General features: G+C 47.3%; 1 protein-coding gene and 1 long non-coding RNA gene across 12 annotated transcripts in view; one reads left to right on the forward strand and one right to left on the reverse strand.

Annotated features, from left to right (window-relative positions):
• CUX2 (cut like homeobox 2) overlaps positions 1-23,634 on the reverse strand; it is a 264,555-nt gene that overhangs the window by 149,426 nt on the left and 91,495 nt on the right. The window lies entirely within an intron of this gene.
• LOC125961312 (uncharacterized) lies at positions 955-3,868 on the forward strand. Its single transcript, XR_007471861.1, has 3 exons — positions 955-2,533; positions 2,606-2,642; positions 2,921-3,868. It is a non-coding gene; the product is annotated as an uncharacterized LOC125961312 (long non-coding RNA).

Below are 23,634 nucleotides of genomic sequence, written 5' to 3' on the forward strand. Positions count from 1 at the left end.
TTTGTGCCCTCTCCCCCTCACTGAACATTCCAGAAAAGTTCAAGCACCCAACACAAATTCCTCCCACTGATCCATCATGTCATATTAGCAACTTAGTTTCTTATTAGCCACTTGCCATCAAATCACATTAATATTTGTTTTCCCTAATACAATGCAAGAGTCTTCTCAGATTAGCAACTTTCTCATCACATTAGTGGAAACAACTACTAATACAATACAATCCGAATATGACACAGTCTGATGGAGAATTGCTAACACAATCCGACTCTCCTCTACCTCGGCGCAGGAATGTTGGTCTGTTGTTGAGCAACTCAGGGACATGCTGAGACAGTGAGGCCCTGGTGAGCAGAGCCATGAGGGCTACCACCCTCCACAGACTGCATGAGGTCTGGGTGTGGAGGGGGTCCGCTTTGGCAGGAACCAACTTAGAGGGTCTATCCTGTTCTAAACACTCTCTGCTCTCATAAGAAACATTCCAGCTTTTCTCCTAAACATCCAAGCAACCCTGGGATCTGCAGGGAAAGGGGGACAAAGAGGAGAGAGGGGTCCATTATACCTTCTACAACCCAGTTCTCCGCAGCTCTAACCGTACTGGTGTGACAAGGTCTGCGTTGCCAAGGTTAATTCAGCAAGGATGTGTGGACACAGCAGAGCTACAGCAATGTGAGGAGCTAGCAAACCAGGCTATTGTGCTGACAAAGTCACAGGGAGGGTGGGGGGTGAGGGTGACACTGAGCTGGTGACAGGCTCTCAGAAAGTGGTTTAAGGAAAACCTCACTCAAATCAGCCCGGGCTCTAGACTGGCTTGGATTCAAATCAGTCAGCGCCGTGTCCTAGCTGGGTGATCTTGGGCATGTAATTTAATTTCTCTGTGCCTCAGTTTCCTCCTCTGTAAAATGGGGGAAACACAGGGCCTATCTATGGGGTTGTTGTAAGGAGTAAATGAGACAGGAAGAGAAAAAACCTAGACGCTTTCATAGTACTTGGCACATGATAAATCTGCCTTAAGACACAGTAATGGCGATGACTGCAAGCCCAGTGTGTCAAGTTCATCCACACATCTGAGTGAGCTCTGGGCTAATGCTATGGAAAAAGTTAAAAGTTGAATATGATACAATCTCTCCTGTATCATCTCCCTGGGAGACAAGATGCAGGGCCAGGGGTCAGGGGTCATATCACAAGAGATCTTCAAGTCAAACCAAGGAGTCTGAACTTTATCTTGATGGAAACTGGGAGCTGTGGAAGTAAAGGTAAAAGTTTTAGTAGAGCTGAGGGAATGGAAGCCTGTGGGGACAGGAGACATTACTTCCTCGATGCCAAACCACCTGTCATCTTACTGGCTCCTTACGTCCTGGCAGAAAGAGAGACTGAGGGACCACAAGAGACGGAGATAGAGGCAGGGAGAACTGAGAAGGGAGGAAGCTGAGTTTGGGCTTCCAGTGACAGCGCTCCTTTTCCTGCTCTCTCTGCCTGCCTGTCTGAGAGACTGGCAGAGCCCCCAGCCCATTCTAAACTATCCCAGGCAAGGTTGCTGAATAATTCCCACCACCTCCAAACGGCACTCCACGTGGCAGCCAAAGCCTGCTGCCAAGAGGCAAGTGGCCAAGATTCCTTTCCAACAGAGACGTCCCCTTGCCAATCAGAATGAGGCCGGCACACGTCCCAGAAAATCGGACTGTTGCTGTCCCATCAAGCCAGATGACACCATCAGGACTTCCTGACCCTGACCACTGTCTAACCCTTGTCCCCAAAGCCTCCCAGCAAGGCATAAGGTCCACACCACAAGGAGCAAACACCTGCCTCCTCCACAGATCCACCTGATGAGAGCTCAGCCTCTGGAGTCAAAACGCATGGGTTCAAAGCCCAGCCTCTCGAATGAGCAGCTATGCGACACAGGGCAAGTCACAACCTCTCTGAGCCCCATCTGCAACCACACAATAGGGTTCATAACAGTTTCTACCTCATAGAATTGTTAGGGGAATTAAATGAGATCATATACTAGAAGTGATTGCCCAGTACCTAGTGTTCAGTCAGTGTTCAGTAAATGCTCAAATTCTATAAGATACCCAAAGATATCTCAGCTAACTGACAATATCAGCTATCCAGAATGAGGCTGGGGACCAGAGAAGCAGCAGAAAAGTCCCCCAAGCAGTTAAAGTAAATGTAAGAGTCAACACATGGAAAGTCCAATCATGAAAACCATTTTATATGATATTAGTAATACTGTAGTCCTGTAATTAATATATAGTAATACAGTAATTAGTAACCACCAGTAGCAAGCATTGGGCCCAGCAAATTAAATACATCTTGTCATTTAACCAGTTATGTGCTAGTAAACAGTGGTGTGCTTAAAAACCAGCTTTCTAGGAAAAAAGGCAAAGTCCAGATGTGTTCCATGGTGTAAATTCTCCCAGCATGTTCAGTTTCAAGCTCCCACTGTGAGGTCACCACCCCTGGAGCTGCAGGGAGGCTAATGGTCCTCACCAGCCAGCTCCAGTCACCACTGCATTTACCATCCCTATGTCCCTATTAGGTAAGTTCTATTTTAGCCCCATTTTCTAGACAAGAATAACAAGGCTCAGACACACTTATTTCCTTGCCCAAGGTTATATGGTGAGAAGCAGCACAAGGATCACATGCAGGTCTGTGTGGATTTCAAAGCTCATGCTCTCTGGCCCAAACACCCGCTTCCCTCCTACCCCGTTCCCACCTCAGCATAATAATACTGACTTTCTCGTAGAGAGGTGACAGCGAGAGTGTGTCCCTCTCCCCAAACCCTTGTGTTTTCTGTGCCCACCTCTGTTCAACCACTGTTCAGAGGTCACTTTTCAGGGGAGGTGACTCTGGTTTGGCTCTGGAGAACCTCCTGCTGTCTTACCAGCTGTGACCCTCTGTGAACTTCCCACTTCTCTCTTCCCAGGCAGTGGAAGGATGCACCTTCTCCCCACTCCAGACAGCTTGAACCACATGGTTTTTTTTTTGTTTTTTTTTTTTGCGGTACGCGGGCCTCTCACTGTTGTGGCCTCTCCTGTTGCGGAGCACAGGCTCCAGACGCGCAGGCTCAGTGGCCATGGCTCACCGGCCCAGCCGCTCCGCGGCATGTGGGATCTTCCCGGACCGGGGCACGAACCCGTGTCCCCTGCATCGGCAGGCGGACTCTCAACCACTGCGCCACCAGGGAAGCCCCACATGCTTTTTTAATAAATAGCCAATAGGCCCATATCCCCCATGTCCTCACCTCCCTAAATAGCCCCTTAGGACATAGGGGCCCTGTTGGCAGCGCCTGTGCTTCCCTCTGCTTCTCAAACTTGAATGTGCACAAGAATCATGTGGGGACTTGTCAAAGGTCAGATTCTGATTCCAGGTCCAGCATTGGGCCATGTCCCTGCATCACTAACAGGATTCAGGCGACACCGATGCTATCACTCCACGGCCAACCACACTGTAAGTAGTGAAGGTCTGAATTCCAAATGTTCAAATCCCCAGGCTGCTTGTGGGACCCCCGATACTCCTCTGCGTCTCAAGGTTTTGTAAATCTTTGAAGCGATTATAGCCTAACCACAAACACCTTGGAGTTTGCCCAATTCACGTGGCTCCTGCATGGTCACTTCTGTGATTAGCTTATTCTAACTCTTATTCAACAAACACAAGTCCTCACTCTATACCAGGCCCGGGATGGTGTTGGGAATATGAAAAGACCCAGTCTCTGCCTCAGGGAGCTGACGGACTCCTTCATTTGGCAGGAAAGTGCCTACTACATCCTTCTGCTGGGTTTCCTGCAGCCATGCCTATGGGGCTGTGCTGGCATTAACTGATGGGGCGCCTTCAGTGCTCTGGCTCAAGGCCTCAGAGCCAGGGAAAGTTTGTTTGCCCAGTCCGTGGACATGGCCAGGCCTCCGAGGGTCTCACCTTCAGCCCACAGGACTCTGGGCTCTACTCGCACACCCACTGCAGACCTGATGTCCCCTCTGGGAGGCCACGGGCATCTCAGATTTCCTATGACCAAGAGAAAACCCTGGGCTCCTGCCTGCTCCCCACTCTTTCCCCCAGTGTCGTAACATCTCAGGAAACAGCATCGAATCCACCCAGATTCTTTCATTCCATTCTGCCACATTAAATAATCCACCAGCTTCACTTCTAGGGAAGCCGAAGCCGTCCTCTGCTGTCACCCAGCCTCCTCTTGGCCACCCACTTGCCCCCATAACGCTTTCACAGGGAGCCCTGACAATGCCCCGGGATTGCGTCGCTCCCCTGTGTCCCTCTCCATCAACTCCCTGGGTCAAAACCTCAGGCCCCTTCATCTGGGAAAGGAGGCCTGCAAACCTGGGTGCAGCCCTGCTCTCCATCCATCTCTCACAACGCCTCCACACTCTGGTCACAGGAGCTCTCAGACCCGAGCGCAAGCCTTTCCGCCACACGTCACACGTGTGTGCACATACAGATACATACACGCCCAGACACACAGACACCCACAGAGATAAAGCAGCACACATCTCGAAACACAGATACACTCCACACACACACCTAGATGCCCACACACTCATACACAAGCCGACTTCGACACACACCTCACACCCATACACCCCACTTTCTATGGCTGACTCCTCGCCCTTCGAGGTCACTTAATAACACCCTCCCCCTGCTCCCCTACCAAAGCACACTATTGATTTTCTTTGCAGGATCACAATTTGTGATTCTTTTATCTTATTGGTTTCCATGCTTTTTGGCTGTCTCCCTGGCCTCTCCCAGACAGCCCATGCCAGGAAGTCTTGGACATTTTTCTTTTCTGCATTGCTGTAGTCTCAGCTCCCAGCATACAGTAGGCACTCAATAAGTATTGAAAAGAAGAAGAAATAATTCCATAATCCTTTTCCTATTTTAAAAAGGGGGCTGCACTTACACATTTGTCTATGGGTTAAAATGTCCTGGAAAAACAAATAAATGTGGAACAGCCAGGAGAGAGCTGAAAGTTCAGGAGACTTACTGTTCATTCTATTGTCATCTTTAATGCCTCCCTTAAAAATATTACATGTATATTGCTTATAGAATAATGCATCTTTGAAAATTAATATTTTAAAGTGGGTTACCCCAGTGGTTCTCCAAGTCGGCCCAGCATCCTGGCAAGAGATGTCAGGCTGGGCTCCCAGGTGGGTGTTGTCAACACCCTACTGGGTTGGGGTGATGGGTCTGAACACCAACTGTGTTTGAGATCCAGGGGTCCACACAGTCCTCCCCAGGCCTAAGGGGAAGGGGCCTCGGTGGAAGCCTCACGTGGGCCTCATTTCCCGAGTCCTCTATCTTCATGGCCATCCCATCTGTCAATGAAGGAAATAAGTTTGTCCAGGGCTGGATGTTCCTAGAGCCACACGGCTGGCTGTGAGAACCGAGAGGACAAGGGCAGAGATTTCAGCTCATAGTTTGACAGTTTTTTCTAGACTCTTTGCAGGAATGGAAGCTGAGCAAACTGGCCTATAATCCTGAAGTATGCCCTCACACTGGTTTTTATTTAATAGAAATTTGCATATTACACATACAGCCCTGTTCATATTATAATCTCACAAAACTTCCCTTAACCTGAAGGATTTTTAAAATTCTGTAGTAAGATTCACAGGGCCTCCACTGCAGCCTTACCACTTCCTTACAAGGGTACTTCAGGCTTTCAAAACAGCCCTTCCCTCCTCAAGTCTCGTTCCCTTCCCAACTCCAGGCTGTCTTTTCCACCCTACCCAGTCACACAATGATGTCCTTTCTCCAAGTGTCTGATCTTCTTAGAGAAGACAGAGATTTATAGAAGAAAAACAAACCATAACAAAAAAGCCCAAAGGGGCTTCCAGTTTGTCCTCTGCTCGCCCCCAACTCTGCCAGGTCCTTCCTATTTGTAGGATGGGAAGAAGAGGGGATTGTCTCTGATCCTCTGTTTTCACCTGACATAAATGAAAACTTTTTCTATTAACCTGTTCCATAGATGGCTGTCTGCCTTGCCTCTTCTCTTTGAACCTCCCTGATTGCATCTCCATGGAGTCATGTTGGTCCTTTGCACATATCTATAGGGATTTGGTCTAATTTGGTCTTCTGAAAGTCCCATTTGCCTTACCGATCCCTGGACAATCTCAGGTTGAGATAATGTGGCATTTCACACACCCCTCCCCCACCACGGTTCCATGAACAGTCCTTGAATATTCTCTTCAAAATGCACCTCCTGGAATATATGTAGCTGTTGTTGAAGCCACAGATTACTATCCCTGAGTAAGCCTTCATCCTCCCAACTCCCTCCTATCAGCCTAAAAATGACTTACAGGGCAGAGAGGGCAAATATAGAGCATGTGTGTGGCAACTGCCACTTCCCTTGCCTGTGGCAGACATTACTAATGGATTGGCCACGCCTACTCTGCAATCTAACCCACCAATGAATCTACTCAGTTATACTTCTACAGTTGAGCTCAAATCAAATCAATACTTGAGCCGGAAGCGGCCATGCAGCCTGAGCGCAGTCTGGCAGAGCTCGCTGCCCCGCGCCGCAGTGCATAGGAACACCTGCTGGCTCGGGTACCGCTCGCCCGCGCGCCAGATGGCCGTGCGGGTGCGTGAAGGTACAGGGCAGCGCTGCCGCCTCGCCGGCCGCCGTGCTCAACTCGGCCGGCACCTGCATGGACCAGCGCTGCACCGGTGCACCTGCGGGCGGGCGGGAGGCAGGGGGCATGCGTCAACACTGCCCGCCCCTCTTGGGGCCTGGAAACCGCAGGACTCAGGAAGCACCCTCCCTCCCCTCGGGGGTAGGGGGGGAGTCTGGAAACCCACCCCAGGCCTCAAGAGGCATCTCCTGGGACCTTGACTCCCGTGACTTTCTAGGTGCCTGGACCCTCCCCCCATTTGCCTGGGACTATTTGCCTCACTCAGGTCGGTCCCACCTCACTTACAGGCCCAGTGACCTCAGACTTTTTCCCATCAAAACTTGCCCTGCTGCAGAAAAGCCCTGGGATCCTGTGGTTACAGTACAGTCCCAAGACCCCCTCAGATGGTGAAAATAATAGAGGCACTTACGGTGCATCTCTGTGTTGAAGAAAAAAAAAAGAATTCTTACCCTTCCTTCATCCTCCACCATCCTTGCTCAGACGTCTGCAATATCCTTTGAACTTTATCTTCTAGTTTCTCAAGTCTCTTTACCCAGAGTGATTTTTTTTAAAGCTTCAATCTTTCAAACATAAACCAGATTCTAGCATTTCTCTACTGAAAATCCTCTAATGACTTCCACTGCAATTAGAATAGGATGCTAACTCTATCCCGTGCTCAAGCCCTGCATAAGCTGACTTTGTTGGTATCTACTTTCAGCCTCTCCCGACTAGAATGTGAATTCCTTTAAGGGAGGGAGTTTGGCTGCCCACTTCAAGGTATGGCTCCAGTGCCTAGAGCAGTGCCTGACGCATCAAATGTCTGTATACTGAATTAAACTGTCTTTTGCTGATCCAGAATGTGGTCTAAGACTCCTTCTCAATGTGGCACTTCAAGAAGCCACCACTGAATTCTCAGAGTTGGCATGCAAGACGCAGCCTGCTTTCAAAGCCTGTCTTGGTGGGTCTACCCACCTCCAATTATCTGGGAATGAGACACTGTAAAAATAAATCATTTTAGCCCTCCAGACCAGCTGACTTCCTTTCATTACATGTAGTAAACTTTTTAGTCCTTACTCTTTGCAGTAGAAAATGTTTTGGTGGGGCAGAGCTTTGGGCCCCACAGGGCTGCTGACAGGGTCCCTCAGCATTGGGCATCCAGTGGCAGGGACCTCGGGGAGTCTGTGAAGAACTTCATTCATGTTTTAACCGATGCATCAATGAGGCTGTCACTGCAGAGAAAGATGCTTAGGAGAGTCAGGCCATGCGTTACTGCTTCCTTGGTACATTACTTTTCACAACTGGCTGAGTCACCACAATGGCTGGAAACAGGTTCTAGAAAAACTAAACTTCTAGAAAGCCCAGGAGTCCCAGAACTGGAGGAACCACTGGGAAGAAGAGAGAAAATATTTGGGAACTGGGAGCCCAGACAGCGGTGAGTTCTGGGCTCACTGACTCATTTCCCTGTCCAGGGACATCTTGGAGCAAAAGGTGAACATTCTCGTGCTTCCGTCAGGTTTCTCAGGGAACGGGGATGACGGCAGGAAGAAAAGAAGATGAAAGCAGAGAAGAGTAATTAGTGCTATTAATTACATCTCAACCACAACCTACGTTTCTGCCCCGGGATTAAAGAAACATTCATTTGGAACAACTATTAAGGTCTTAAATTCAATGCTTCACAAATCAGGGCAGTGGAATGAAAATTCTTTCTCTGTAGGGACCAGGAGGCAGAGAGCAGAGAATTTTCTATCCAGGTTGCTGCAGCCCAGCTGGAAAAGCCAGTGCTTGTGAGCCTGGGAGGAAGACCATTCACTTGTTATTGTTGTTGGCGAGTTTTTTTTTTTTTTTAAGCTCTTCAGGCAAGGACGTGTTCCAAATGTATAATCCAATGTGCTATAAAAGTCACTAATGTGATTATACTTTTATATCATATTAGAGAAAATGAACACTAATTCAATACCAAACACTAATTCGGTAGAACCCCAAATTGCTGAGAGGCTGCAAAACATTTACTGTGCTGAATTTTCTGGCGGTGCCTGAGAGAATGCAGTGGTGTTTCCAGGAGTCAGGCAAACTGGGTGGTCATACAGGTCGGGGTCTGCTGGGGTCTGTCTTCCCTGTGCTGTACAGATGCTAGGGTGGTTTGCCGGGAACACACGTTCTGTCACCTCAGGAGGGACTTCTCAATGCTCAGAAGAGTTTTTCAAATCATAAGCAACGCAAATCCGTTTGGATTTCTAAATTAAGCGTGTTGTTCAACAGTACTGGAAGATGGGAGACAGGGAGCCTCTAAATCCGAGTTAAGGTTGAGAATGGTTTCTCAGAAGTAAGAATGCTAAGGAACTATGGCCTAGGAAGTTATATTAATGGCCAACGTTTAACTGAGTATTTACTGTAAGATAAGCTCTGTTAAACTTTCCTCCCATTCATTCTTTTAATCCTTAAGATGATCTTCTGAGGTAGGAACTTTTTTATACCCATTTGACAGGTGAGGAAAATGGAGCCTCAGAGAGGTGAAGTGACTCATTCAAGGCTACACAGCCAGTGAGGAACAGAGCTGGAATGCCAGGCCAGGCTGATTCCAGACCTGCATTCTTAATCATTCAACTTAATTGCTACTAGGTAAGAAAGTCTGGCCAATTGACCAGACAATTACGTGCATTATCTCATGTTAATCTTGAGGCAACTCTTGGGTAGATTTGTTATTATTCCTATTGTACAGCTAAACAAACTGAGGTTCAGAAAAGTGACCTAACTTGCTTAATGTCACATACTACATGCAAAGTGACAGAGCCAGGACTCATAAACACTGTACTATACAACTTCCCAAGTCCCCAAAACTAAAGCCACAATCCTCAAAGGGAGGTCTCGTCCCCTGCCCAAACCTTCAACAGCCCCTCTCACACGAGCCTCCTCTGTATTTTCCTGGAGACTCTTCTCCTCCCACTTATGGCCTGGGGGAGTCCACGGAAGGGCCATTTGGATCAGCTGCCAGAACAATTCTCATTCCCTGGAATCTCTCTTGCAGGATCCCTGACTCCCTGTTCCCCCAACACCTCCATCTCACAGGGACGCTGTCCTGTTTTATTATCACACACCACCGCATCTCCCCATCCTGGCCAGCCGCATCCAGAAATGCAGGGCCAGAATTACGACGCATCCGCTTGTCTTCATAAATAATATTTTGCAATTTCCTCGTCCAGGGGCATGGATAAATTATTCTCTGCATCAAGGTTACGATGATCAAAAAGGTGGCCTGGCTGGCCTTCCTCGAGAGTGGGGATAAAAAGGACGCTCTGATTACATCGAGGCGCCAGGCTGAGGCGGGAGCCCCAAGTCCCGGGCTTCTGTTTTGTGGCTGCACGGCAATCAGATATCTGAAAATGCATGAACTCTGATTTTAAGGTCCTGCTGGAGAAGGGACTGACGTGACAAGCAGATGTGACTCTCACATCGTTCATGGGGGTTGACAGAAGGAGCCTTCTGATGACAGTGCATTTAGCACTGTTTTCTTGTTCCCTTCACTGACAGGCCCCACGTACCCAGCCACGATCATATACGTACACGTGAGCACACACAAACACAGACACACACTCTCTCCCGACAGCAGGTGTTAGAGGCTGAACTGTGTTCCCCGAATTCTTACGTTGGAGTCCTAATCCCCTGGACCTCAGAATGTAACCTCATTTGGAGACAGGATCTAAAATGAGGTCATTAGGGTGGGCCCTAATCCAATATGACTGGTGTCTTTATAAATAGGGGAAATCTGGACACAGACATGCAGAGAAGGAGAATGCTTTGTGAACATGAAGATGGCCTTCTCTTAGGCAAAGAGAGAGGCCTCAGAAGAAACCAACCCTGCCAATACCTTATCTTGAACTTGTAGCCTCAAGAACTGTGAGGAAAGTAAATTTCTGTTGTTTAAGCTGCCCGGTCTGTGATACTTTGTCATGGCAGCCTCAGCAAAAGAACGCATTGAGATAGACTCTGAAAAAATCTGGAACCAAGGTATCAGATGGATCCTACTGGAATGAAGCCATCAGTAGTATCTGAGGCTAATTTGTGTTCTTAATTATATAACCTGCTTATGGTCTATTTGCCACCACTAAAATAGAAGCTCCATGAGGGTACCATATCTGTCCACGACTTTATCCCCCAGAAGTTAGAACAGTGCCTGACTCATAATATATTTGTTGAAGGAATAAGTGAATAAATGAATGAATGCCAGAAAGGATGAATTTTGCTTCACATGCCACCATTTTGAAGGATGGTAGCCAGAGATGCCTCTTAAAATAGAATGCAGTGGCTTACCCCAGCAAGAATATCCCTGCACCTTGGGTTGCTTCATGAGATGCAAAAAAGAAAAAGAAAAAAAGGAACCTTTGCCCCAGTTCCCTCCACCACCAATTTTTAAGTGCTCAATAAATATCCACTGACTGACAAACAAATGGCAACAGAAAGCCCAATTCTTGATAACCACTCAGAAACATCCAGTGAGATGGCCAGACCCAACCTGTTAGCTTTTGATGGTGGGAGTGGGCCTGGCCAGCCTTCTGCAACTTCTCAGCCAGCCAAGAGATCTCCCACCCTCCTTGGGGAGGCCAACAGCACCAGACCCCTCTCTAGCTGAATGGCAGCACTGAGAGCTGGTGACAGACACAGTCCACCACTCCCCACACATGCTCATGACACCCCGCCCAGTCTCAGCAAGATGGCACCAAGCTACAGCCTTCTGCCCCCACCCCTGTCACCCGCCCTCCGTGCATCCAGTAGGTGCCCAATTCTCATTGCCCTCCCAAATCCAGACGGAACTGCGAATTCACCCTGTCAGTGCTGTATATCACTTTGAGATATATACCATATTAGCAGAAAGAACTGAATTATATTGCATTCATGATGCAATTAAACACTTCACTAGGAATCAATGTAAAACTGATGAGGCCTGAAAGTAGTGCATATGGCTTAGAACATTATAAAACATTACCTTCACTCAAATCCTTTTCAGTAGCAATTTAAATCTTCTTACAGTTACTGCTGCCAATGGTAAACCATCTACTGATTCATAACAGTGCATGGTAACGAATGAATTTTTTTAAAAATTTATTCAACTACTAAATTACCCATGAATCCGGAATAGCTGACAGGAGTAATCTGAATTATTATTAGCTCTGCAAGTATTCTGCATTAGCCAATTTAAAACCACGGTTCTCAGGCAGGAACCAGTTAGTACAGCCAGAGTGTTAAATGACTGCAATAGTTCTTCATTTTACTGCTGCTTACATTTAAAGGTCAAGAGATAAAAATTACATATGACTCCAAACATAGGAAGGGTGTTTATCTTTTTCTATGAATCGGGTGAGTTGTAAACTTTAAAAAACATCTGAGATGTAATTGTACAAACTCAAAGGCCTTTGGGTTATTCAGAAATCAGAAGGCTGGTCGGGGGGGGGGGCATTTTTCTCCCTCCTCCCTCACTGCCAAGAAAGATGACATGGCCCCTCTTCCTTGTGGTTCTGAAACTTGCTCCCTCAAATAATCTAGTCCCTATTTTTCCACTCTGACCTGCACATACCCCCAGGCTCTTCCTAGCGCTTGGGTAGCTCTGGACGGATCTCGAAGCCACAGCAGGAGGAATTCACAGGAGTGGGAGCTCCCTCCCCACCAAGAGGGCATTTGGGCCAGCCCTCTGCCTCCCACCTGGGGCAGCAGAAAGACTGAATCTTCTAGGCCCCTACTCCCTTCCCGAAACTGCCTTCCTGTTCATGCTCACCGTCTGTTGGGTTTTTTCCCCTCCTCCAAAAGCCCAAGGGAAAAACCAAAGCGAGAGAAATAAATAAAGAAGCAGCTTTCTTCAGGAAGCCAGTGTTATCAATGCATGGTTGAACAAGGACCATAAAACACCAGCCTTGTTTCTTTGCATTGCTCTGGCAAGATGAGCACATGGGTTTTGAGCTCATCAGAAGGAAGAGCTGGGCAATTCAAGGCATGACTCTTCTTCTTCTTTTTAAAATTTCTTTTCTTTGGGGAAGAGTTTTTTTTTTTTTCTTTAACCACAGAGTTGATTTATGCTCATCATAAGAAATTCAAATGACAGAGAAGCAAAGAAAAACGTTTGACAGTCCTGTCTTTCCACTTTGTATTCAGCTATCAAACGAATAATAATTAAGCACCTACTGTGTGCTGGGGCACTGGTGCTACAGCTGTAAACAAAACCATTGGAAAGCCGTGGGGTCTACTCCTCTGGGTTTTTCTCTACGTGTCAACTAACATGTACATTCATAGGTAGAATTTTTCTCAAAAGTGGGATCGCATTCTACTACTTGCTTTATTCACCCAACAAAGTGTCCTGGACACTTTAAACTGAAAGGTACAATTCTACCATGTGTATGGACCATGTATTTGCCTAAACCTGCAAGGACATTTTTTGCTAATATGAACATCTTATAAATGAACATTATTCAAGCTACCAATTAAGGGTGTGCCCAGCCTTATGCCAAAGTGGATGTTCAAACTGGCTGTTCAACCCGTCCGGACATTTTAAGGGTGAGATGGTGTGAGGGGTGCGGCACTCCTGTGGAAAAATCCTTTCAACAGGCAAAGAAAGTATTTGTGTCCCATACTTCCCTCAAACGATCTTTCGTGCACAAGCTGATTTCCATGGATTGATGTGGCTTTCAGATATGAGCACTCACAAGCTTACAAGCAGCAACAGCATGAAGATCTGCTATTTGCAGGCTGGTGAATCCACCTTGGTGGGTCTGACAGCAACTACCCGATATCCTCTGCGTTGCCAGGAGGCCCCCAGTTAAACCAGAGGATCTAACTGGGGGTGATTTGCCTCCAGAGGGACATCTGATGATGTTTGGAGACACTTTTGGTCATCTCAGTGGGGGAGTGTGTACTCCTGGCACTTAATGGAGACCAGGCAGGCTGTAAAACATTCTTCAATGCACGGGATGCCTCCCCACACCACGACAAAGAACTATCCAGCTCAAAATGTCAACAGTGTCAAGTTCAACCTTGCTTTAATCAAAGTCTGGGTCATATGGTTGAGAGACCGGGTTTTGGACAGATCTGTGTTCATGGTTCAGTTAAGCCATTTGCAAGCTGTGTGACCTTGGACAAATGACCTAGCTTCTCTGTACTGCAGTACTATTAGTGTCCTTATCTACTTATTAACAGTGTCTACTTAGGGTTCTTGGGAGGATTACATGAGATAATTTGTGTCAAGTATGCAGTGCAGCATCACTTATTATTACCAGTATAATTATTATTATTAATTGTAGCAGCAGCAGCAGCAACGAAAGCCGTATTTTTTTTTACTGTGGTAAAACATACATAACACAAAATTTACCATTTTAACCATGTTTTAGTGTACAGTTCAGTGTCATAAAGTACATTCACATTGTTATTGCAACCATTAGCACCATTACCACCATCTACCATCCACCACTTCTTCATCTTGCAAAACTGAAACTCAGTACCTATTAAACACTAACTCCCCAACCCCTGGCAACCACTATTCTACTTTCTGTCCCTATGAATGTGACTCCCCTAGGCGTCAATCATATAGTAGGATACAGTGGACTCATACAGTATTTGTCCCTTTGTGACTGGCTTATTTCACTTAGTATAATGTCCTCAAGGTTCAGCCATGTTGCAGCATGTGACAGGACTTCCTTCCTCTTGAAGGCTGAATAATAAATTCCATTGTATGGATATACCACTTCTGTTTATCCATTCACTCACTGACGGGTACTTGCGGGTCTGACTCTGGAGTCAAGGCTCTGACTGTCATACTAGACTGCCACATAGCACTAGACTTGGTACTAACCCTCTGACTCTGCTGACTCTTCTGTAACATGGGGTAATGAAAGAAGCTACTTGCAGCTACCCCACACTGTTCCAATTCCCACCTGCCTCACCATCTGCATTAGTTTACTAGGGCTGCCATAATAAAGTACCACAGACGGGGCAGCTTAAAGAACAGAAATTGCTTTCTCACAATTCTGGAGGCTGGAAGTTGCAGATTGAGGTGCTGGCAGAGTTTGTTTCTTCTGAGGCCATTCTCCTTGGCTTGTAAATGGTCATCTTTCCCTTGTATTCATATGGTCTTCCCTCTGTACACAGATGTCTGTGTCCTAATCTCCTCTTCTTATAAGGACACCAGCCACACTGGATTAGGGCTCACCCCAATGACCTTATTTTAACTTAATTACCTTTAAAGGCACAAATAATTACCTATCTCCAAATATAACCACATTCTGAAGCATTAGGACTCCAAAATATGAATTTTGAGAGGACATAATTCAACTCATAACACCATCTTCTACCAGAGGCTGGGAAGCTATAGCATCTTATTTCCCAGACTCTCTTGCAGCTACAAGTGGCCACTGAGAGTTCTGGACAATGTAACGAAGATTAGATATCCCTCTGGAGGGCTTTGCTTCCTAAATTAAAAAGTAAAATCCTCACTGGAAGTAAACCTTTTGCCCTCTGCCCCTTTGGCTTTCCCTTCTTTTTCCTTCTTGGCCTGTAGACATGAGACCTGGAGGACAAAGAGACACCTTGCAGCTACTGAAGATGAAAGCCAAGATGGTGGAATGGAAAGACAGAAGGGTCGCCTACCTGTGAACTTTGTTATGTGAGAAAAACAAACCTGGAGATGTCCTTCAGTAGGTGAGTGGATAAACTCTGGTACATCCAAACAATGGAGTATTATTCAGTGCTGAAAAGAAATGAGCTATGAAGCCATGAGGGAAATTAAAATGCATATTACTAAGTGAAAGAAGACAATCTGAAAAGTTTACATACTATGATTCCAACTATATGACATTCTGGAAAAGGCAGAACTCTGGAGACACTAAAAATATCAGTGGCTGCCAGGGGTTGGAAGGTGGGGAGGGATGAAGAGGTAGAGCACAGAATATTTTTTTTTTTTTTTTTTTTTTTTTTTTTTTTGGTATGCGGGCCTCTCACTGTTGTGGCCTCTCCCATTGCGGAGCACAGGCTCCGGACGCGCAGGCTCAACGGCCATGGCCCACGGCCTCAGCCGCTCCGCGGCACGTGGGATCTTCCCAGACCGGGGCACGAACCCGCGTCCCCTGCATCGGCAGGCGGACTCCCAACCACTGCGCCACCAGGGAAGCCCGCACAGAATATTTTTAGGGCAGTGAAAGTACTCTGTATGATACCGTATTGGTGGATACATGTACATAATTATATGCTTGTCCAAACCCATAGGAAGTAAAACACCAAGAGTGAACCCTAATGGAAAATGGACTTTGGGTGATAATGTGTCCATGTAGGTTAATCTATTGTAAAAAATGTACTACTCTGGTGTGAGATGCTAATGTGGGGGAATGGGCATATGTGGGGTCAAAGGGGATATGGAAACTCTCTGTACTTTCTGTTCAGTTTTGCTCTGAATCTAAAACTGCTCTAAAAATAAAGTCTACTTAAAAATAAATTAGTAAACCTAATGAGTTTAAGGCACCACTGGCTGAGTTTCCAGTTATTTGCAGTCCAGTGAATTTCTTAAAGGAGCAGAACCTCAGAGGGCACTGTGGTCACTGGCTGGGCCCCACAATGGTACAGGGGTTCTGGACAGAGGACAGCATATCCATATTGGAGCCAGCAAAGCCTGATCAAACATGTTATGAGATCAGAGATCCTGCGTGGGCCCTTCTGCCCTCATGCCCTGATAACCTGGGGGAAGGTGGTTGGGTTGGTGAAAAAGAGAAATGTTTATTGCTCAGAAGATCTCTTGGGAAAGCAGGAACTCAAACTCGAGATCAGGAGGTGGGATTAAAGATGGATGCCAAGCTGCCCCCAGGGCCTTCCTCCCAACATCATCCGTCCCCAAGATCCCAAAAGAAGACTGCTCTGCTTATCTCAGGGGCACAGAAACTTCCCATAGGGAAAAGTTGTGACCAGAGAGCCCAGTACCCAGTTTACTCAGAGACAAGAGAAAGAGCTGCTTCCATGGCCCACATTCCTCCCCACCCCACACAGGCTGTTGGATAAAGATCTTTGGAAAGGCCCAAGAATTTTGCCCCCTGTTGCCTTCAACAACTCCACTCTGTGAAACAGGATTCAAGCACAGCTCCACCCATGGGGATGAGAATAAGTTGGGGCATTCATTCATTCATTATCTTTTAAGTATTCAGGGGTTTCAAGCTGGACGGTGGGACTTCAGAGATGAATGGGGTGGGGACATGACCTAAAGGTCTTCTCAGCAAAGCGCAGGAGAGGGAGGTACACAGAGTCTCCATTATGTGTGCTGTCCTTCTGCAGAGTGAAGTTCAAGGATGGCTCAAGAAGCAGCAGGGTAGATGTCTGGGGGTCCTTAGTCTTCTCATGCCCAGTGGGGAACCAGTAAGTCAGTAATTCATTGAGTATTTATTAAGCACCTTCTGTGTCCCAAGTACCATTCTTGGCAATAACCAGGGGTGGGGGTGGGGAGACATTTAGGGCCCAGTCCTGGCCTTCAAAGACCTCATGATCTAACAGGGAAGTATCGCAAGGCAGTCTGGGCACCGGGCAGTGGTGGGTTCACTGTGAGATGTGAGAGTTCAGAGAAGGCAGAGCTGGTCAGAGAAGCATTTTTGGAGGCAGCGGCCATGCTACGGCACATGCTACAGCACAGCCATGAATGCCAAGTCAATTCAGACAAACAGACTCTGTCAGGGACACCAAGCAGGTACCAAGGAAATGCAAAGAGGTTTTGAGCAACGACTAGTCATCCCAAGCCTGAGAAGGGGAATCACGTGAGATGCTGATGAAGAGGGAAACTGAGTCCTGAGAGCATCGAAGAATATGTCTGCACACACATCCCATGCCACGCATGCCAGAAGGCAGATGCTGGACAGCTGCTTAGCAGGCGCATGCACATTGATGGAGAAGGCACCAGGCGCCAAGGCCTCCGGAAGCACTGGGCTCCAGCTTGGAAAGGAGACATTGTCTCTTTAAGTGAGCGTAACACTGTATCATCCTTTCTCTTCCTATTTTGGGTTTTATTAGCAAAGCAGTACAATGTTTATACTAGTGGGTATTACATTTGCCAGAACAATTACAGTATGACAAATGGTACATCAATGTAATCCATCAACCTTGCCAAGACAGGAATCCTTTACTCGGGACTGCCATTAATTCTGCGCTCCGGTCTCTGGGGTCCTGGGCCCGAGTAACCACGACAACATGGACGACGCCTGATGCAAATGCTCGGGCTCCGTGAAGGATGGGTACTCCTTGGTGTGCTGGAATTTAACCTCCGACATCCGCATATTAGTCTACTTGGAGGAAGAAACTAGAGTTTGGGGCTGGAAAAATCCAGGGCACTTGGGGGAAGAGGTGTTTTTTCTCCATCATGGCACAGCGCCTCGGAAGTGGGGAAGGATAGACACCTACGGGCTGTGTGGCCAGCCTGTCGCGCGTTGCTGGATATCAACTCCAAAGCCAGGAGCAAATTCAGGCAGGGATGTGTCAAGTCTCAGTAGCAACGGCAGCTTTTAGGAAAGCAGATGGGGACACGGGGCAAAGACACAAAGGCATTGAGCATCTGGAGAGAGGGGAGAAGGGGCAGTTGTTTTTTGATCTATACCGAAAGCCTCAGAGATTCCAAAAAAGCAAACACCTCCCTAGGCACATGGAGGAAAGATGATATGGTGCACACCTGACCCTCTGACTGGTCTACTCCAGCTCCGAACAGTTGATATATAATTTCTTGACCCTGGGCTCCCCCAACCTCCCCCAGCTGTAGCTTCTCAGAGCAGCTAAATCTCGATGGTTACACACAAGACTGCAGTCATCAGCTGCAAATTCACCAGGAGTTTCAGGGTTCCTCGATTCATCCTAACCAGCAAATTATGAGCTGGGAGCAGCTTTATAAAATATGAAACGACTGCTGTCAGTTTTTCCATCAGTTCTACATATTTTGCTGTTAACAAAAGGAACCAATAACCACTTCTCACAAGGAAAAACAAGAATAAAATCAAAGGCCCCTAATGGAGACAATCTCCAAAGTGCAACAACACAGGCCCATTTCTTTCTTTTTTTTTTTCCCTTCCCTGACAAATCAATCTGGCCATGGTCCAAGGATACAGGCAGACAGATGGAGCTACCTCACCTGTTTTATTAAGCCATTACCAGAATCATTTTATTCCCATTTATAATGTTCAATACATGGTCTGAAGACTTTTGTAATATAGTAATTAGATGGAACACTAGATAGATGGATTAAATTGGGACGATATTTTATGCTATTGTACATTGCTTTACAATATTCTGCCTGGTTTCTGAGACACCAAAGTGTGAGCGCGCGCGCGTGTGTGTGTGTGTGTGTGTGTGTGTGTGTGTGTGTAAATATATCCCTTTTATTTTGGATGAGAAGGCTGTACTTTGCATGTGGCTCATCTCAGCATGAGCCTTCCCATGGAAATCTGATGGAAATGTATGAATCCATGCTAGAACTCACCAGGAAATCCATCCTACATTCCTGCCCCCAAACAAAGGTTGCCCAAGTATCCTCAATGTTCTCATGGTCACTGCAGCTGACGTTCACTGGGTGCTTACTAGGCACCAGGCATGGAGCTGAGACCTTGACATTCATCAGGAGGTCACATAACTTGGGGGCTAAAGAGCACAGGCTTTGAAATTGCCCAGAGCTAGGTTTAAGTCCTGGCTCTCCTACTTACTTGATGTGTGACCTGGAGGAAGTCACTTTACCTCTCTGAGCCTCAGTTTTCCCTACCTGTAACATGGGGATAATATCGGTACCTATCTCTCAGGGCAATTCTTAAAATACTTAGATGATGCTTAGCATGGAGCCAGACAGAGAGTTAAGTGCACAGTAAATGTCATCTTTATTATCATCTTGTTTAGCCCATGGAGATGGCATCATGCCTCTTTTACAGATGGGGAAACTGAGGCTTAGAGAAGGGAAACACTTTACCCAGGTTACCAAATAGGTGGCAGGCGTGGGTATCTGTGTCCAGAGCCTGTTCACTTAACAACCACAAAAGACTGTCTCATCTGAAGGGAGAAGAAGGGACACTTCTACCAAGAAGTGTGTGTGTGTGGGGCAGAGGGGTATTGAACTAAGCCCATGAGCCCCTAATTTGTACCTAAGATATGGACTTAAATTATAATCTTAATTCTCAGGGTCTAAGAAATCTAGACTTTGGTGATCAACAAAGAAGATCTCCCTTCAAGTACCCTCTCCTCTCATCCCGTGAGATGACACAAAACGTGAAACCAGAGAAATAAGTCCTGCAGTGTCACCGGAGCCCACTCACTTCTCAGGCACCATCCCCACATGGGAAAAACGAACCACTGAAACGTCAAACCTGGAACATTATAAAGAGATACGATGCCACCTTACAGAGCGGAACACTGACGCTCAGAGAGGTGGTGTAACCCGTCTGCGGTCACACATTTTTAAGGTCCCATTAGGGACCCCTGCAGCACTGGAGCCTCTGCGGAGTGTAACAAGGACTGCAAATCCTCCCAATTCCAATTATGCAAACAAACAAACAAATAAGCAAACAAACAAAAACCAATCCTGCCCTCCTTGTTCCCCTACCAGGTCAGCTCACCTGTGCTGGGGCTATATTTAGCTGTAGCACTTTTTCCAGTTTTGTGTGTAAATGGAGAACATCAACTGGATGAAACCTATTAATATAAAAGAGGAAGACGCACCAGCCACAAAGCTTGAACCTGACTGCTTCTGAAGACCTGTCTGCCATGACCAGGAAAATAAAATTACCCTCCGTACACATTTTTCTATATCAAAAGAGAGTTCTTGATTTGACAGGTGGTACTATAACTCATTAAAAAAAGAGAAAACTTAGGGCTTCCCTGGTGACGCAGTGGTTGAGAATCTGCCTGCCAGTGCAGGGGACACGGGTTCGAGCCCCGGTCTGGGAGGATCCCACATGCCGCAGAGCAACTAGGCCCGTGAGCCACAACTACTGAGCCTGCGCGTCTGGAGCCTGTGCTCCGCAACAAGAGAGGCCACGATAGTGAGAGGCCTGCGCACCGCGATGAAGAGTGGGCCCCCGCTTGCCGCAACTAGAGAAAGCCCTTGCACAGAAACGAAGACCCAACACAGCCAAAAATAAATTAATTAATTTTTTTTTTAAAAAAAGAGAGAAAACTTGGATAAAACCCCCAAAATCTCTTTGCTGCCAGCTCAATCTACGGTACTGATGGAAAAGTGAGACTTGCCTCCACATCAACTGTTCCCCATCAAGAGACTCCTGGATCTGCTGTTCTCACTCCTCTGCCCAGGAAATTGGGCCCCTGTGTAGCCCTACATGGGTGCTTGGAAAGTTGTTAAATGGATTTCCAGCTCACCCCAACTCTTCTGCTGCTCTTGCAAGTACAGTCAACACAGAACACCGCAACACTGGAAAAATTTCTATAAGGAGCAAGGTGCGGGATAGGAAGCTGAAGCAGAATAGGGATGAAAAAGAACAGTGAAGTTACTGGATATGCCAAATACTGACATTTACTCTGGGCCAGGCCCCATGACCACATCATTGCTTCTCTCAACCACTCTGTTCATATCCCCATTTTACAGATAAGAAAATGGGGGCTCAGAGAGGTTAAGTGACTTACCCACGGTCACACAGTTAGTTCAGGGCAGAGTTGGAATCTGAACCCAAGTATGTCTGACTTTAACATCTAGGACCTGTAAGAATGAAGAACCCTTTGGCAGACTGAAGGTAGGCCCACACTTTTGACATAATAGGCAGTTTCTTGGGGGAAAATTGTTCTTCTGAAATCTTATCCTGTTTGAAATGACCTTGGGAAGCTCAGCCCTGTGGAAGGAATGGACAAGCCTGTGTGATGCATATAACCATCTCTTTGTTCATACACTTTGTATAATAGATTTTCTTACATCAGGTTTTCTTTGCCACAATACAAAAGCCTCCCAAGGAAGGGGAAGCAATTGGCTGGCTCTGAGAAGAGGTGGAGAATTGGATCAGATAAAGCCAGGAACTCCCACTACCTTAGAAGAGCACTTTCTGAGGATCCAGGAGGCTTTGCCCCAACGCAGAACTAGAAAAACAACAACTTCAGTAGCTATGACCTCAACTGCCAGTATTTCTGAACATAGGCTCTCTTCTTGGACCAGCTGTCCCAGGGCTCCTTTCCTGGATCATTGGGTCTCCCAGGGAGGAAAATTTCACAACTGCCCAGAGACCCACTACACAGACTGTTCCTTCTGGACTCTGACTTTGGTGTTTCTTGCTGCAGCCAGACCTCACTTCCTTATAGAAATATCTGTGGTGATGACAATGCTACTTTATCTAGCCTACGATACAGACCCTTTGACTCTTAGTGACAAGAGGGGTGTTGTGATTTTTTAGATGAACAAATTAAGGACCAGAGATGGGGAGTGACTTGTCGAGAGTCACACAGCAAGTGAGGGTTGCACTTTTCCCCAGCATGAGCACTGAACTCTTCACATAGGGCCCCAAGGGGTAGAAGGAGATTCTTGCATCTCAGGAGGGGCTCCATCCCCCACCTAGACCCCCAACTCTAGGAGTCATCCTTAATCATTCCTTTCTCCTCCATATAATCTATCACCAAATCCCCACCATTCTGCTTCCTAGATGTCTCTTGAATCCTGCCCCTCCATCCCCACTATCCCCCAAGGCGTGCTCACTGGACCCTTCACAATCTCTTGCCTGGATCATGGGCCCGGCTTTTCCTTGAGCTCCTACCTCCATGCTGGGCTCCCCTAAACTCTTCCCCATGCAGCAGCTCAAGAAATGTTAGTCACTTGTATCATCATCTTGTTTGCCAAGGAGATGGCATCATGCCCATTTTACAGATTGGGAAACTGAGGCTTGGAGAAGGGAAATACTTAACCAAGGTTGTCAAACAAACAAGTGGCAGGCAGAGGTGTCCGCGTCCGGAGGCTGCTTACTTAACCACATCTCCTTTGAAGGGGAGGAGAGACACCTGTACCCAGAAGGTGCCTAAACTCTAAACACCATTCTAAAATCTAAACCACAGTACTCCCTGCTCAAAACCCGTCTGTGGCTGCTACTACACTTGAGATAAAGTCTGGCCCCCTCACCATAAACTCATGGACCTGCCCACCTCCCTCTCCCACTGAGCCCCGTCCTGGCTTAATGCTTCAGCCCCATAGCCCATCTCTGGGTATCTCACCCCCACGCTCTGCCCATGCAGTTCTCTTGGCCACAAATGCCATTTGCTATTCTTCCCTCACTGGCCCTGCATGTCCACTCTCTGTAGTCTACCCCAGGCCAGGGAGGCAGAAAATGTCCCCAGAACACACACCCCCTCTCTCTGCTCCCCAAACCCTCTCCTTTCTTCTCCCACCAAGCACACTGGGACCAGTCAGACCAGCAGGATCCCTTTTGTCTCTGAAGAGAGCCTCCAGCTGACAAGAAGGAATGTCATATCCACGATCTTCATTATTTTATCCCCCTGTTGTCCTCCCTCTCCCCTTCCTTGGGGATCCTGTGACTCATGAAAGGCTGACAACCTGCTGGAGGTCACACAGCATCAAAACTGGGACTTGAGTCCAGGTTGGGTTGTCTTGGGTCAGGTGCTCTACAAGAAGAACCTGAGATGGGGATTCTTGTGCTGGAGATTCATGGAGGGAAGGTGCTCAGGAGGAAGCTGGAGGGAGTGAGGGAAGCAGGCAGGGGCAGGGGGAGAAGATGAGGAGAGAGGTGGGCTCAGCAGGAGTCCAGTATCAGCCTGATCCCAGGGGGAGCTCTGGTGGGTGAATGGTACCACAGGGAGGTCCTGTCTTGAGGGAAGGCGGCCAGGCTGTTGGTCCCCTGAATCAGTCAGTCAAAGGCTGTAGGCTGCCCCCAGAGTAGGGTGGGCTGTAACATCTCTGGGCAGACAGCTCCTAGAGGCTGAGACTCCCTGGAAAAGGGGGGCAGCCAGGAGCTGCTATCAGCCAACTCACAGCAGCTGGCAGTGCTGGCTGGTAAAGGGATCTGGGGGTGCCACCAGCGACATCCCCCATAGATCTATG

The sequence above is a fragment of the Orcinus orca genome, chromosome 15 (assembly GCF_937001465.1).
Source record: "Orcinus orca chromosome 15, mOrcOrc1.1, whole genome shotgun sequence".
In the NCBI taxonomy this organism is placed as follows: domain Eukaryota; kingdom Metazoa; phylum Chordata; class Mammalia; order Artiodactyla; family Delphinidae; genus Orcinus; species Orcinus orca.